This window comes from Felis catus, chromosome B2 (assembly GCF_018350175.1).
Source record: "Felis catus isolate Fca126 chromosome B2, F.catus_Fca126_mat1.0, whole genome shotgun sequence".
Lineage (NCBI taxonomy): Eukaryota > Metazoa > Chordata > Mammalia > Carnivora > Felidae > Felis > Felis catus.
Window position 1 is genome coordinate 126,608,899 of NC_058372.1, and position 15,274 is coordinate 126,624,172.

The 15,274-nt window shown below is 32.6% G+C and overlaps 1 pseudogene; it reads right to left on the reverse strand.

Moving 5' to 3' along the window:
• Positions 1–8,052: 8,052 nt before the first annotated feature.
• LOC111560745 lies at positions 8,053–8,153 on the reverse strand (annotated as a pseudogene).
• Between the last annotated feature and the right edge of the window lie 7,121 nt (positions 8,154–15,274).

Sequence of the window (15,274 nt, forward strand, 5' to 3'; positions counted from 1 at the left end):
CAAGAAGTGAAGGAAAGTATTTTCAAGTTGGGTTAGAGTAAGGAGTCTCCTCTACCGAGATCAAGCATTAAAAGATGAAAGTGAGATAAAACAATTGGCTAAAGTTGAAACTTGATATACGTCCATGGAATGTGGGACATTGAATTTTAAAAGTGAAACCTTCTGTGGGGCGCCTGGATGGCTCAGTTGATTAAGCGTCTGACTTTGGCTCAGATCATGATCTCGCGGTTTGTGAGTTCAAGCCCCGCATTGGGCTCTGTGCTGACAGCTCAGAGCCTGGAGCTCACTTTAGATTCTGTGTCTCCCTCTCTCTCTGCCCCCCTCCCCCACTCACGCTCTGTCTCTCTCTGTCTCTCAATAATAATAAACGTTAAAAAAATAAAAATAAAAAAATAAAAGTGAAACCTTCTAAAATGGAAGGTTAGGATTATGGCCCAACGTGAATATGGCAGACAAAGCTGAAGCTTACATTCAATGTGTTTAGTAGTGTCTTGAGCAAAATATTTTTGCACGTATTCAGCATACAGCTTCCAATATTCATGTAGAAATTTCATCTTACCCATGCATCTTTAGGTTTACTTACCTTAATTTAATGCAAATGAATCTGTACCCCAGATATATATTGAAATATGTGATGAATACATAATAGAATAGATTATAACACACAAAAACACATACATATGTGTCCTTCCCATAGTATTAAGTACACCAATTGTGTTTAAGAACAGGCTGTAAGTTTTAATATTTTAAATATCTCTAATATTTTTAAAAATCTCATATAATTTCTTGTCCTAGCATGCTTATTTTTTGCATTTTAAATTTGTAATTAAGTTTAGAAAGAGGCTATAATTTGAAGTATATAGAGAATATTATTTCAAGTAATTTTATAATTCAGAATATTTATTAAATGTATATAAGTTTAGTGAGGGAATATAATTTTTTACACCATGTCAGAAATTTAACCTCTTGAAATAATCAAACACACTGAATTCACAATTGTAGTTAACAATATTTAAGTCATGTAATTTATCAATTCACTTTTGCTTACTCACAAACATCACTAAAACAATTTTCTGTCACCATTTACTTCCAAATTGTTTCCCTCTTTTTTTTCTTTTTCTTATCCTAAAATTTTCTTCCCTTCTCATTGTCAAACTTTCCTCATTTGGCTTCTGGGAATAATACTTGCTTGTTTTTTTTTTTTTCTCCTAAACTTCTAAACTTTTAACCTCCGTGCATTCAGAGGTATATTCAGAATTCTCCTTTCTATTTATACTTACATTCTTGATGACCTCTGTATGATCTTAGGCTAATATCCTAACTTTTTTGTGCTTTGGCTTCCCCTCTGTAAATTGGGGTAACTGTACCAATCTCATAGAATTCTGTGGACTAGAGGAATTAATACACAATTAGAAAAATGATTAGAATATATTTGTTTACTCTGAGCCATGTATATGTTCTGCTATTATTACTATTGAGTCATCAGTCATCCGTCTGATGGCTTTAAATACCTTTTAGAGACTGATCACTTCCAAATGAAGGTCTCCAGCTCAGACCTCTTCCCAACTGGACTCACACATGTGACTGCATCTTACCTGTGGGGCATATGTTCCAAGACCCCCAATGGATGCCTGAAACCACAGATAATACCAAAACCTATATCTACTATGTTTTTTCCTATCCATACATATCTACAATAAAGTTTAATTTCTAAGTTAGGCACAGTACAAGATTACCAACAACAATAATTAAACAGAACAATTATAACCACATATTATAATAACATTTATATGAATGTGGTCTCTCTCACTCAAAATATCTTATTACTGTACTCACCCTTCTTCTTCTTGTGATGATGTGAGATGATAAAACGACTACGTGATGAGATGAAGCGAGGTGAATGACGCAGGCACTGCAATTCAGCATTAAGTTACTATTGACCTTCTGAGGATAGGTCAAAAGGAGGTTCCTGGACTTCCAGACCAGAGTCAACCACAGGTAACTGAAATTGCAGAAAGCAAAATTGTGGATAAAGGGAAACTGCTGTTTTTCAGTTTGGGTGTTGTCTCAGTCTGTTCAGGCTACTATGACAAAGTACCATAAATGGGGTAACGTATAAACAACAGAAATTTATTTCTCACAGTTCTAGAGGCTGGAAGTCTATTGAGACTTACCATCTATTCATATTCAAATTTTATCCTTTGTTGCAGTAGTGACTTTGTGGTTGACACATTGTAATTTTTTAACATACTTTCCCTTTCTTTTAAGTATGGAATAGATCCCTTCATTCCCCTACCCTTTTGTCCCACAGATGACTCTTTATAAAACAACTGTCCTGGTTATCTCAAACAGCTAATGTTATAGGGAAAAATTAGTATAATACTCCTGAAATCCTGGATCAGGAAATTCAAACTGGAGGTAATCTTGCTATCACAGTATGGAATTCCAATTTTTAATTCTTAATTTTTTGTTAAAAAGATGGAATAGCCCTAAAAGAAAAGTGACCAATTGCAATAATAAATCCTTAGAAATGATCTTTCAAATGTTTATAGGCTGTTAAGTTCTTTGGTTGTATCCCCATTATTTGAAATCCTACACATAACTTAAGGTTCTTCTACCCAATGCATTATACTCTCCATATTCTTATACCATTTTCTGCAAACATTTTTGCCAGAAAAGTGATGTAATTTTCTGGTACTATGAAAATTCATACAAATATGAGAAGTCATGTCAGATGGCAGGCTATGAGAAGTCATGTCACATCTAGGGATAGAACTTTCACACTCCCTAAAGTTCTTAAACCATTCCTTCAAATCCTGTCCTAAAATTATTGTCAGAACAGTACACAATGAGCAAATGACCATTTATCATTTTCAAGCTAGATGGAGTTTTCAGATTATCTGTTCATCCTCCTTATTTTAGTGACCATATATTAAAAATGTGTAAAATCTTCCAAAAATATCAGTTTTATTCTGTAGTTGGTATTACTCTACATTTTTGCTGAAAATGACATATGCATTCCAAAAAAAATCTATTACTGTGGAAGTGGTGGTTTATTTTTTCCCTCATAGACCAAATAGAGTATTTGAAACATTTTGTCTTATGCATATCTCTTTGGACAGAGATGAAGTTGAGAAGAAAATAGATAATAACGAAGAACCAGATATATTTCCTGATCAAACTAAGAGGAATAGAGAATAACAAAAGTCTTTATGTAACATAGACTTTTATATTCTTCTTAATAATTTATGCTCTGAAATAATCCTGCAGATATTCAAGAAACGTGTTCACTAATTTGGTCACTCACTTATATTTTTAAAAAGAAAAGAGCCCTAATGTTTTTTAAATTGATTACACTCAGAATTTTTCAGCATCTCCGAGTGCTTTCTGAATGAGGAATTTTAGTTCCAAAGATTGTTGACAGAACTGACTTAAGTACATCGGCTCATGCATGATATGTTGTCTCTTCTTTGGAACTGTTCATATTGTTTTTCTTCCTCTTGTGGATGTTTATTTGAAGGATGAATAGGTCATTCTTAGCAGGAGAGCTCTTCACGTGACTGCCAGATACTGAAGACAGATGAGTCAGTTCCACACAGACTACAAATTATGCATGCTGGATAAATCTATATTCATATTCGCATTTGACCTAAGCTTCAACTTTAAAAATAGATTTAACAGAAATTATACGGAAATTTCAAAAATTGTTTTGCTAGGAAGCAAACAAGTTATGCAATACAATTTAAAAAAAGAATGTTCCCTCTGCTAGAAAGAGATCACATTAGCAGTGAAATACTATATGTCAGTCTGAGCTTAAGCCCAAATTCAAGAACATATTGTACACAAAACTTCTGAAATCTATTTATCTGCTGTGTGATTGATAGCTATTGCTGCAGTTCGGAGACCTTCGGGCTTTACCGCCTTTCCACTGTTTGTCATTATAGAATATTCTTTGAATGGAAAGTTATGTCGTTTTCAGGGCCAGTGGAAAATAGGCCAGAATGTGGAGATGCTAGTTAGAGTATAAGAACATTGATTTAGTAGGCAAGGAGCTGGCTTCAAATCCTACTCCAGCCACTTAGATCATGTGTGCAAATGAGCATAAGAATTGCCTCAGTTTACCCATCTGTAAAATGACTAATAATGACCCCTACCTCGTAGGACAAACCTCAGGTGTCCCCTACCTGACATAAATTGTAAGAGACTTAGCACACTGTCTAGTAATACTTAAGAAAGGTTAGCTTTGTTTTTAATTAGATCTTTTTGTAACCCCTATTTCACAGTAAGTGTAAGTATGATTTTCTAAAATTTTATTATGTGCTCCAAGATCTCAGAAATATTTGTCCTACCTCTTTTCCTGGTATACACAAACTGGAAAACTTAGCCTGCTTTTAACTAGGAGCTGCACCCAATTTAAGAAACAAAGAAAATGAAACAAAACAAAGAGAAATCTGCAGCGAGCAGGCATACAACAGTGGATACTGACTCCGATCTGAATTCCTTCTTCCTTGGTAAAGCAAAAGGAGTTACTGGTGTACGGACTGAAAATATCTCAATTTGGAAATGCAACCATTTCCTTTTCTTTCCTTTTCTTTTTTTTAAGTAGTGTGAGTCTTCATTATTTTCTTCTGAAATCTTGGATTTCAGAGGATAAACTTATTTGAGCTTTCAAAAACAAAAGATCTATAGAAGAATGGGTGAATTTGGAGATTATACATATTTTAAATAAATTGATAATAATAACCAGTATTTTAGAGAGTTCCACACACTTAATTCTCATAGAAGTTCTATGAATTAGGTATAGTCTTTCTAGTTTCACAAATTAAAAAACTGATACCCAATAGTTCAAGGGGTTTTTTTTTCAGGTTCATAAGTTGTACGTGAAGAATTCAGAATTAGAACGTGGATGTGACCCACTGACCAAAAAATATTGCTTTGTGGTAGTAGAAACACAAGTGTTAATCAAAACGCAGAGCCTGACCTTTCTTTCTGGGACTCTGTAGATGAATCTGAGCAGGAACTAAGGCTATTTACTAGTTCCATCTTTTTTGGCTGGGAAATATTAAATAACCAAAGAACTCACCCAAAGGTGTGTATATTACAGGAAAGATATTGAGTTTAGCATATGGCTTTCAGATATTATCTTCTGAGAGTTATGGAGGCCAGTACCCCTGAAGACATAGGTCTTTCTAACATCAGTAATCAGAAAAAGATGCATGCCTTCAGAGGTAACAAAAAGCATCCCCAGATCTGTATCTAAGATCATTTATCCTAGAACTTTGTGTTCCTGAGTAGATTTTGAGGATACTCATATTAGTAGGGGAGAGATCACAGTGGTAACACAGGAGGGACTTTATAGAGAACATAATACTGCTCTAGAACAAAATAAGTATTTTTAGTCACCTTATCATGATATATGCCATTGCTTTCTGTTATCTGTTATAAGTACTGCCATTTAAATATTACAGACAGGATTCAGATGGGCTACAGAAAGACATTTTTTCAAAAGTCATCAGTTCATGCCTGGGTCAAGCAAATGGCAAGAATTTTCCTTTTACAACCCAAAGCAGAAAATCTGAAGTTGACTTTCTAAACAGATTAAAAACCACTTCAACTACACCAAAGGCATACAGAATGAAATAATCAAAACCTATGTATCTGCTCTCCAGCTTATGAAAAGGCATTACAAAAGGCAATGAAAACCAGTGTCAGCCCCTCCATCAACCTGCTTCCCTATTACAAGCTAACCACTATGCTGAATTTGATACTTAATTCTATGTACATAATTTCACCTTACTGAAGTTATTTATGTTCTTAAGACATAATACCATTAATCAAATTGCGTAATTTTAAACCTCATACAAACCACAGTATACTCTCCATATTCTTACACCATTTTTCACTGAAATTTATGTTTTTGAGATTTATCCATGTTAATACATGTAACTCTAGTTCATTCACTTCTACATATTACACAGCACTGCATGGATAAAAAAAGTCTTGATTTTTGCAAGCATTTTAATATTTTCTAATTTCTTCCTTTACAAACGTCACTGCTCTGAACATTTTACACATCTCAATATGCACAAGATTTAGAGTATAACTGAGTGGAATGGAAAGGGCATCACCACCTTCAAATGCACTATTTCCTAAATTGGTCTTTCCAAGTGATTAAAGCAATTAACATTCCCATGTGTAACAAAAAGTTTTCTGTAAAACTAGACCATTAATTTCATGAGCATGAAAAGTTTCTTATTTTTACTATACTTTGGATTTTCCTGATTATTATTGAAACTTCATTTCATATTTTATTGGCTAATCAAGTTTCTCCTCGCTGAGTTGTCTCTTAATATTATTTACTTATCTTGCTATTCATAGATTGGATAGTTTTATAATGATGTTAAAGTGACCCTAATATAATCTGCACTAATGTTATGAGAGTTACAAACATTGTAGATTTCCTATCCCACCTGTAACATAGTAGTTTTCCTATGTTGCACAAGAATTTCATTATCTTTTATTTATTTTTTTAGGATTTTAAATTTTAATGCGTTAAGGATAATTTGTGTATTGTTTGCAATATATTTCTTCACCAATGGCCATAAAAAAAAGAGGATTCTCTTATACTTACACATTTATCTTTATATGTTGTGTAAATTGGGGGGTTCAATTTCATTTGTTCATAGAGAACCAACTGTTCAGGTATTTTAATTTTGTATCTGTCATTTCCTTAGCTCTCTCATGTTGTATTTTCATGTATGACAGACTGGTATCTATACTCTGTTTAGTTCCACTGGTCTTTATCCATGAGCTGACTAAACGACGTCTTGGTTGCATAACTTTATAAAATGGTTTGATACCTGAGGAGTAGTTCCCACACAACTTCTTGTTCCTCAAAATATTCTCAGCTATTCAAAGTCCATAACCTCCCAATTCAAATTTAGAATTAATCACAAATTCGAGATTGGTCAGATTCCTAAACCTAAAGATAATTTGAAAAATATTAATAATCTTAACATTTCGCTCCTTCTATCCATGAACATTATATAACTTTTCTTTTTTACAAATTCCTCCAAAATTTAATGAAAGACTTTAATAAAAAATTCTGAATTTTCACCATGTTTCTTCACTTTTAATGTAATTCACTTATAAATACCTATCATTGCTTTATTGTAAGTTATTAGTTTTTAAATCTATCATCTGCTGAACTATATAAATGGAATTTGACAGTTATATACTAATCTTACATGCAACTTTGCTGAACTCCTTCATTAATTCTAATAAATTATCTATATATAATCTATAGTTAACTATGGAGTTGCATATATCTTTTTTTTTGTTGTTGTTTATCCAAAGTCACAATTTAATTCGTGTTAGAATAGAATTTCCATCTAGGTTTTTATAACTAAAAGGCCAGTGCTCTTTTACCTATTGTATACCCATCTTTTTTTTTTTATTAAGGATAATTGGAAAATGAGATTTGAGGCACTATTTGTGGATTGAAAAAAAATGATTTCTTCTATTGAGAATTTGTTGGAAAATGTATAAATAGAATTTGTGAGCTATACATTATTCTACTTTTTAAATTTCAACTTTAATGTAAAATATGTAGTAGTTAATTAAAATTGTTTTTCAGATAACAAAAATTATTAATACTGTTTTTCTTTTAGGGAAAGAATTGCACAATGTAGAGACTGATTTTATTCTGAAGAAACTTGCACTCTGACTGTACTAAGTTTCAGATTAATCACTCTTCGGTTTATATATTTTTAATGTGAAATACTTTCTTTTTTAATTTTTTTAAATGTTTATGTATTTTTGGGAGAGAGAGAGAGAGAGAGAGAGAGAGAGAGAGAGAGAGAGAGAGAGAGCATGAGCAGGGCAGGGGAAGAGAGAGGGGGAGACACAGAATCCAAAGCAGGGATGCGGGCTCGAACTCACAGATTGTGAGATCGTGACCTGAACTGAAGTGGGACGCTTAACCCACTGAGTCACCCAGATGTCCCGATGTGAAATGTTTTCTAATTTACAAGTAATTTTTATTTTATTTTAAAAAGTATGGAACGCCTCATGAATTTGCGTGTCATCCTTGCGCAGGGGCTATGCTAATCTTCTCTGTATCGTTCCAATTTTAGTATCCAACTGGAGTTGGATATATCTTATGTGAAATAAAGAAATGCAGTTTGTCTGTGTTTGTTTTATTTTCTTATTTTACAATTTTACTAGGCTACCTGGTAGAATGTTGAACAGATACATTGAGGGCGGGCATCCTTGTCTGATTCTCATTTTTTAAGGAAATGGTTTTAACATTTCAACTTTATTAAAGTGTTCAAAGTAGGTTTTCGATCAATATCCTGTAAGACGTTTTCTTCTATGTTCAGCTTGTTTTTTGTTGTTCTTTTTTAAATAATAAATCGGTTTTGAATTTCATTCTGCGGTTTTTCTGAGTTGCTGAGATAACCACACGCCTTTTCTTTAATTTCTTAATGTGATAAACTCATTAGTACATATTTCAAAAGGCAAGCAATCTGTGCTTTTACATTTGCTTCTATTTTACTAAATGTCCTTTATTTCTCTTTAAAAAATTTTTTCCATTGTCTCCTGTGTTCATAAATAAGAAGAGTCTATAATTTTCCTTTCGTCTATTCCCAGAAATATTTTAACATTGGCATCATCTTTTGCTTAAACTTTCGGTGAAATTCATTAACAAAACTATCTGGAGCAAATACTTTCTTTTGTTTCTCTCTTGATTCTTATATGAATTCAGATTCTTTAATATATTTGTATATATACATACGGATGTTTGCTACTTCATCTTAAGGCAAGTTTGCTTAGTTATATGTTACTAGGAAAAAGCCCATTTGTCATGTTTCTAGTTAATTATTCTAAAGTAATTACTAGTATTCACTTCTTATTATTTTACTAGTCTCCATTTATAGTTCTGTCTTCATTTTAATTTTTAGTAATTTTATTACTTCTGCTTTCTCTCTCTTATTTTCTTGGTCCATCTCGCTAGGGTCTTATCAGTTCAAACACTGGCCTTACCTTCTCTACTGTATCTTTATTTTTTTTGTTTGCTTGTTTTATTTGACTCCGCTTTATCATATTACCTATTGCAAAATTTTTTTTTGGTTTATTCTATAATCTTTTTCACACCTCTTAAATGTGACATTTACTTTCTTTTGCTTTCTTTCTTTTTTTTCTTCTTAAGTTTAACATTCATGCCACAAATGTCACTTTCAATTTATTTCCCCTGTATCCTGCTAATTCAGTTCTAAACGATTTTCTTTAATGTTTATATCTAAGTATTTTCTAATTCTAATGTTTCTAATTTCCGTATGATTCTTTCTTTGACTCCTGATTTAATCAAAAGCGTATCCTTACATTTTCAGTAATTATCAGTTATTTTTACTTCTATCTCAATCACACTGTTGTCAGAGAAAGCACTTTTCACAATAGTAATCCTTTAAAGTTTGAAACATGTCTTATGAGCTAGCATATGGTAAATTTTCTTAAAAATTCCATGTTCTGGGGCGCCTGGGTGGCTCAGTCGGTTAAGCGTCCGACTTCGGCTCAGGTCACGATCTCGCGGTCCGTGAGTTCGAGCCCCGCATCAGGCTCTGGGCTGATGGCTCGGAGCCTGGAGCCTGCCTCTGATTCTGTGTCTCCCTCTCTCTCTGCCCCTTCCCCGTTCATGCTCTGTCTCTCTCTGTCTCAAAAATAAATAAAACGTTAAAAAAAATTAAAAAAAAATTCCATGTTCTCATAAGAAGCATGAGAATTTCTGAATTGCTAGATTCAGGATCCAATACGTAGCCCTTAAGTCAAGCTCATCACTAATGTTATTTAAGGCATTTGTATCCTCAAAAGGCATGATTAACCTGTGACTTCAAGAAAGGTGTTAAAATCTCCCACAATATTGGTGAATTTCAAAACTCGACGTATACATGTTCAATTTTTGCTTTATATATATTTAAGGTTATGTTATTTTATAGTGAGAAATTTATTTTTTATTTTATTTATTTATTTATTTATTTATTTATTTATTTATTTATTGAGAGACAGAGACAGAAAGTGAGTGTGTTGGGGGCAGAGAGAGAGGGAGACACAGAATCCAAAGCAGGCTCCAGGCTCTGAGCTGTCAGCACAGAGCCCGACGTGGGGCTCGAACTCACAAGCTGTGAGATCATGACCTGAGCCTAGGTCGGACGCTCAACTGACTGAGCTACCCAGGCTCCCCTATGGTGACAAATTTAGAATTGGTGTTTCTTCCCAAAGCATTAAATTTTTAACGTATGCAGTGATCTTTATATTTAGTAAAAGTTTGCCTTCTACCCTGTTACATGATGATCTTTTATTTAATATTATTTACAACTTAGTAATGTTATCATATTTTGATATAGTATGTATTGTATATACGTATTCCTTTATCCTGTGTAAATTTTAAGTGTGTTTCATGTAAAGAACACATATTTTTTTTTAATTTTTTTACCGTTTATTTATTTTTGAGACAGAGAGACAGAGCATGAACGGGGGAGGGTCAGAGAGAGGGAGACACAGAAGCTGAAACAGGCTCCAGGCTCTGAGCTGTCAGCACAGAGCCCGATGCGGGGCTCGAACTCACAGACAGCGAGATCAGACCTGAGCGAAGTCGGCCGCTTAACCGACTGAGCCACCCAGGCGCCCCAAACACATATTTTTAAAAATTCTATCTAAAATTTTTAAGTGGTGAATTAAGTCCATTAGCATTTCCTATAATTATTGATATCTTTGAATTTATACCAATATCTTGTTTTGTTCTTGCGATTTACTCTGCCTTTTCTATATTCTTTCCCATTCCTCATTCTGGATTTTATCATTCTGAATTTGGATTTTGGATTTATCATTTTCCTTTCTCTAGTGTTCGGGATATTATATTTTATACTTTGATTATTTTAGTTATTATCTCCAATTAATTAATATCCCTATTATTTTAAGCAAGTTTATTGTTAATATATTCCCATACTATTCTCTTGAACAGTCATAGAAAATTAGAAATCTTTAACTGCAAGTAACTCTTGGGCAACATACATAGCACCTTAAGCCACTATTTCAGTTTCACCTTATTTTTACCTGCAAAAATAACCATATTTTTGTTTCATTTAGTGAAACTTGGTTTAATTTTACACATATGTTTACAATTTTTTTGTTGTTATTAGCTGATCATGTTACATCTTAGTTCTTCCTCTGGTTTTAATTTCCTCCATCCAAAGTACACAATGGAAGTTCCTCCATGAGGTTTTTTTAGTAATAAATCTCTGTTTTTGTTTGCCTGAAAATGTCTTTCTTTTGGCTGCATTTTTAAATTATTTTATGCATGATAATAAAATTCTATGTTGACTGCTATTTTTGTGTCATCGCATTCAGTATAGGATTTTTACACTCTGGCTCTTACTGTTGTTTACAAAGTATGCTGTCAGTGTAAAAAATAATGTGCGTGGGGGGGGAGGATATTTTCCTGGCCATATTCAAATATTGTTTTTGTCTTTGTGAGTTCTGCAGTTTTTCTAAGATTTGTCATAATGTAGAAAAATTATTGCCTTAAAAAAATCCTAGGAATATATACTACATAAATTTAAACTCCAGATTTGCATGAAGATATGCTTCTTTTAGTTAAAAATAGGTGTTATGAGTATTTTTACCTCATTCAGAATTCAAGCTATAGCTGATAATTCTTTTCAGATTTTTTTTTTTTACTTTGGCTCTTTAAAATGTTTTCTTTCCCACTGCTGAATTAGAGGAATTACATTTTGAACATTTTACATAGGAGACTCCATTGCAGAGCTCAAGCCTGCCTGATCTCTTTCTATGGATCTCTTAATACTCAACCTTCTCTGTTACCAAGATTCACAAAAGTAGTGTCTGATTACCCACTTTATTTTCTGTTCTCTATTTTTGACCACTAGGGATTTCTTTGAGCATTTCTTTGAAATGTGATTTATTGCATTTCATTCATGATTTTTTGGTGTTCTTTATTGATATGTTTTTCAGTAATTAATGTCACCTGCATTTGGTTTTTATTAAAGTAGCTCAGAAGTGTCTTAGCTTATCTTGGGGTACTGAATTTAGTTTTTATATCACTTTAATACTGTATCCTTCCCCTCCCTAACACCTCTATGCAATGTCACCTCAAAAAAATAAAACCAGAACTGTATAAGGTGCTTTTACAGAGTTTCAAAGGACATGAAATGGTAAAGACATGCTTACACAGAAAACACACTTTGAATGCCAGGCATATGGTCACCCACACAATGGGACTTATTAAAAACTACTTAATAATGACAGACTAAACCAATTTGTCACTCAGTCAATTAAATTGAATTTCATACGGTAAGAGAGAGATTTATGTTAAGATTTATATGATGAAGGAGCTATCATCTGGGAATAAGAAGATATGTTCTCACACTAACATAAGTTCTTAAAATATGCATACTGACTGATTAACTTTGCTTTAAGATCCAAAATTCATAGCACAATTTTAGACCTAAATAGCACTATGGTTTTCAAAAAGTAAAAAACTGATATTGTATATAAAAATACATAGAAATAGAATTTAAAACATATTTGAAGTTCTTCAAGGTTTTCCATGTTTGCTGAGTAACGTTATTTAATTATCTATCATAAACACATTTGGGCATGGCAGCTTTTGAATGAAAAGCAAATGATTCAAAAATATATTTTTGTCATTGAAGACATACCTTTGTCATTTCCATGCCTCATTTTATGGAGAATAAAGGAGACATTAAAGTTAGCAGGTCTTAGTCCTAAGTTATAAAAGTAGGCAAAACACTAGCATGAAGAATATTCTTTTAGCATGAAGAATGTTTTAAAAGTAACTATATCAAATTTTATAATGAGGTCAAAGTAATTTTCTACAAAGATTTTCATATACATATAATTAAGATATATATTTAATAAATAATTATATATCAGATGATATATGAGATAATACATACCATCCTATACCAGTGTAAAATATAGCATTCAGGAGAGATGGTAATAATTTTGAATTTCTACAAATTCTCCCACAAATAACTAAAGAACTCAGATAACAAACCCAAATAGACACAGACAACAACAACAAAACTAGTGATAAGGTAGGAGAAAATGGAAAAAAAAAAGACACAAATATAACCAAGACTTTTATGGTGTCACTTCTTTACAGGACAAAATGAAAAATATGTAAAGAGGTTTCTAGTGCCTGGATAGCTAGAAAACCCAAAAATCACTCAAATGTACTCCATGGATAATTTGGTAAGCTGATCTTGGAAGAAGTTGAAATGGAGTTTTCCAGATTTAGGTTGCAGTTTATCATTTATTTGCAATTATTTAAAGTTCTAGATTTAGTTTGCAGTTCAATGCAGAGGGAAAAGTACAAGTGAGGTCAAGCAAAATTGATATTGCTGAGGTTTCTGGATGCTATGAAGTCACACAACTCAGTAAATAAAATTCTTGTCCAGGCAAAGACACACTGTGAAGAATCTCTTAGGGTAGAAATTATATTGACAAGCCTGGAAATATTCCAAATATCCATTGATATGCATCAGTTGGATAAAGCATAGTTCATTCACATAACAGAGAATTGCATAGCTATACATGTAAAAAAAGAAAAACAAGAAAGCAAAAATGTATACAGGTTAGCAATATTTATCTAAGGAAGTTATGCATAAATTCAAATACATTTGTATTTTCTTATTTGTTTTAAAAACGAAAGCCTAAATCATACAGTGAATGATAGTGTTATTTATGCATGAGAGGGAGAGTATAAAATAAGTCAGGGACAACAGCTAGACTTTTCTGAATTTATTTATTATTTATTTATCTACCCAACAGTATAGACTTTATTTTCTAGATTTTATATCAGAACATGTAAGTATTTTACATAACTACATTTTTTCAATATGCTGAAAACAAATCTAGAACTATTTTCAATAAAAACACATTTTGGGTCATAATTTTGGTACTATTCATAAGTTATTCTACATATGTAACATATGAACCAAGTAATTATTTAAAGTCATTAAGAACCAAGATGTTTAACCAAAAAGAAAAGAGAAATGAATACAAAATAAAATAAGTTTGGCAAAAATGCTAAAATTATCATATTTGATTCGAAAGTATCAGTATAAATCTGTGATGAAATTTCTCTGACAGAAATGTTTTACTCTAACCACTGAAAAGACCAAGAAGCAGGGAACAAATCAGTTGCCATCAAGAACCGAGTGCAAAGGCTCTTGTCTGTTACACCAAAGGAACTTGTGTTTGCTGGAGATACGGCCCAGTTCTGAGGCAGGATGTGGAAAAGATGAACCTGGACACTAACCATATTATAAAACAAGGAAGCCACCAAAAATTACTCCATGCTTGTAAAAAAGACTCAGTAACTAACCTGAAGAGGCTTGCATTGGTAATATACAGAAGAGTTTTAATTTCAATACAATGTTAACAGTAATAGGTTGAAGCACATTAAATATTACGATGTGTAATTCAAAAATCAAATTAAAGAACACAAACAAAAAACTTCTTTAAACATATTTTCAAGACGCTACACAGTAACTCCTTGTTCTGAAAACTGGTGAATAGAGGGAAAGAATCGTTTCTTATCTTTATGAACTGTACCTCAGGGTAACCAACCCAAGTAGATGAGGAGTGCTAGTTTCTCCCTATAGAAGTAATCCAGCTAATAAAAAGAGAAATAATAGAACTAGAATATCACCACTTTACAAACACCTAATTAAAAAGAAAAAAAAGAGCATCTTGGCAAGTTTCTCAATGGCCACTGTACCCTCACAAAAACAGAAACAACTAGATGCCATATGCTCGTTGATAAAAGTACACACCACCATATATAAAGAACCCTTCCCCAAAACTCTATATTGAATCATTTCAAATCTCTAGAACTATCTACCAGTGTTCAGGAAATATAGGGGCAGAGCAACAGTTTTCATTTTGTTTTTGATTTCCTTTAAATGCCAGGAGGACTCAGTCAAGAAAAAACAGAAAGTGAGAAATTACGAAACCACTACGGAACTGATGGCACAATTTCTTTAAAACAACATTTTGAAAGGAAAAAAGAAAAAGAGTAGGATAAATTACACATTAAAAGAGATTTAAGAGGATGCTTTCTAAACACAATGTTTAGATCTTAACCAATCCACTGAAAAAGTGAAATAATTAAGAAACTTGAATGTCATCTATCGGAAAATATTGTTAGATATTACTGGGTTGTTAGGGA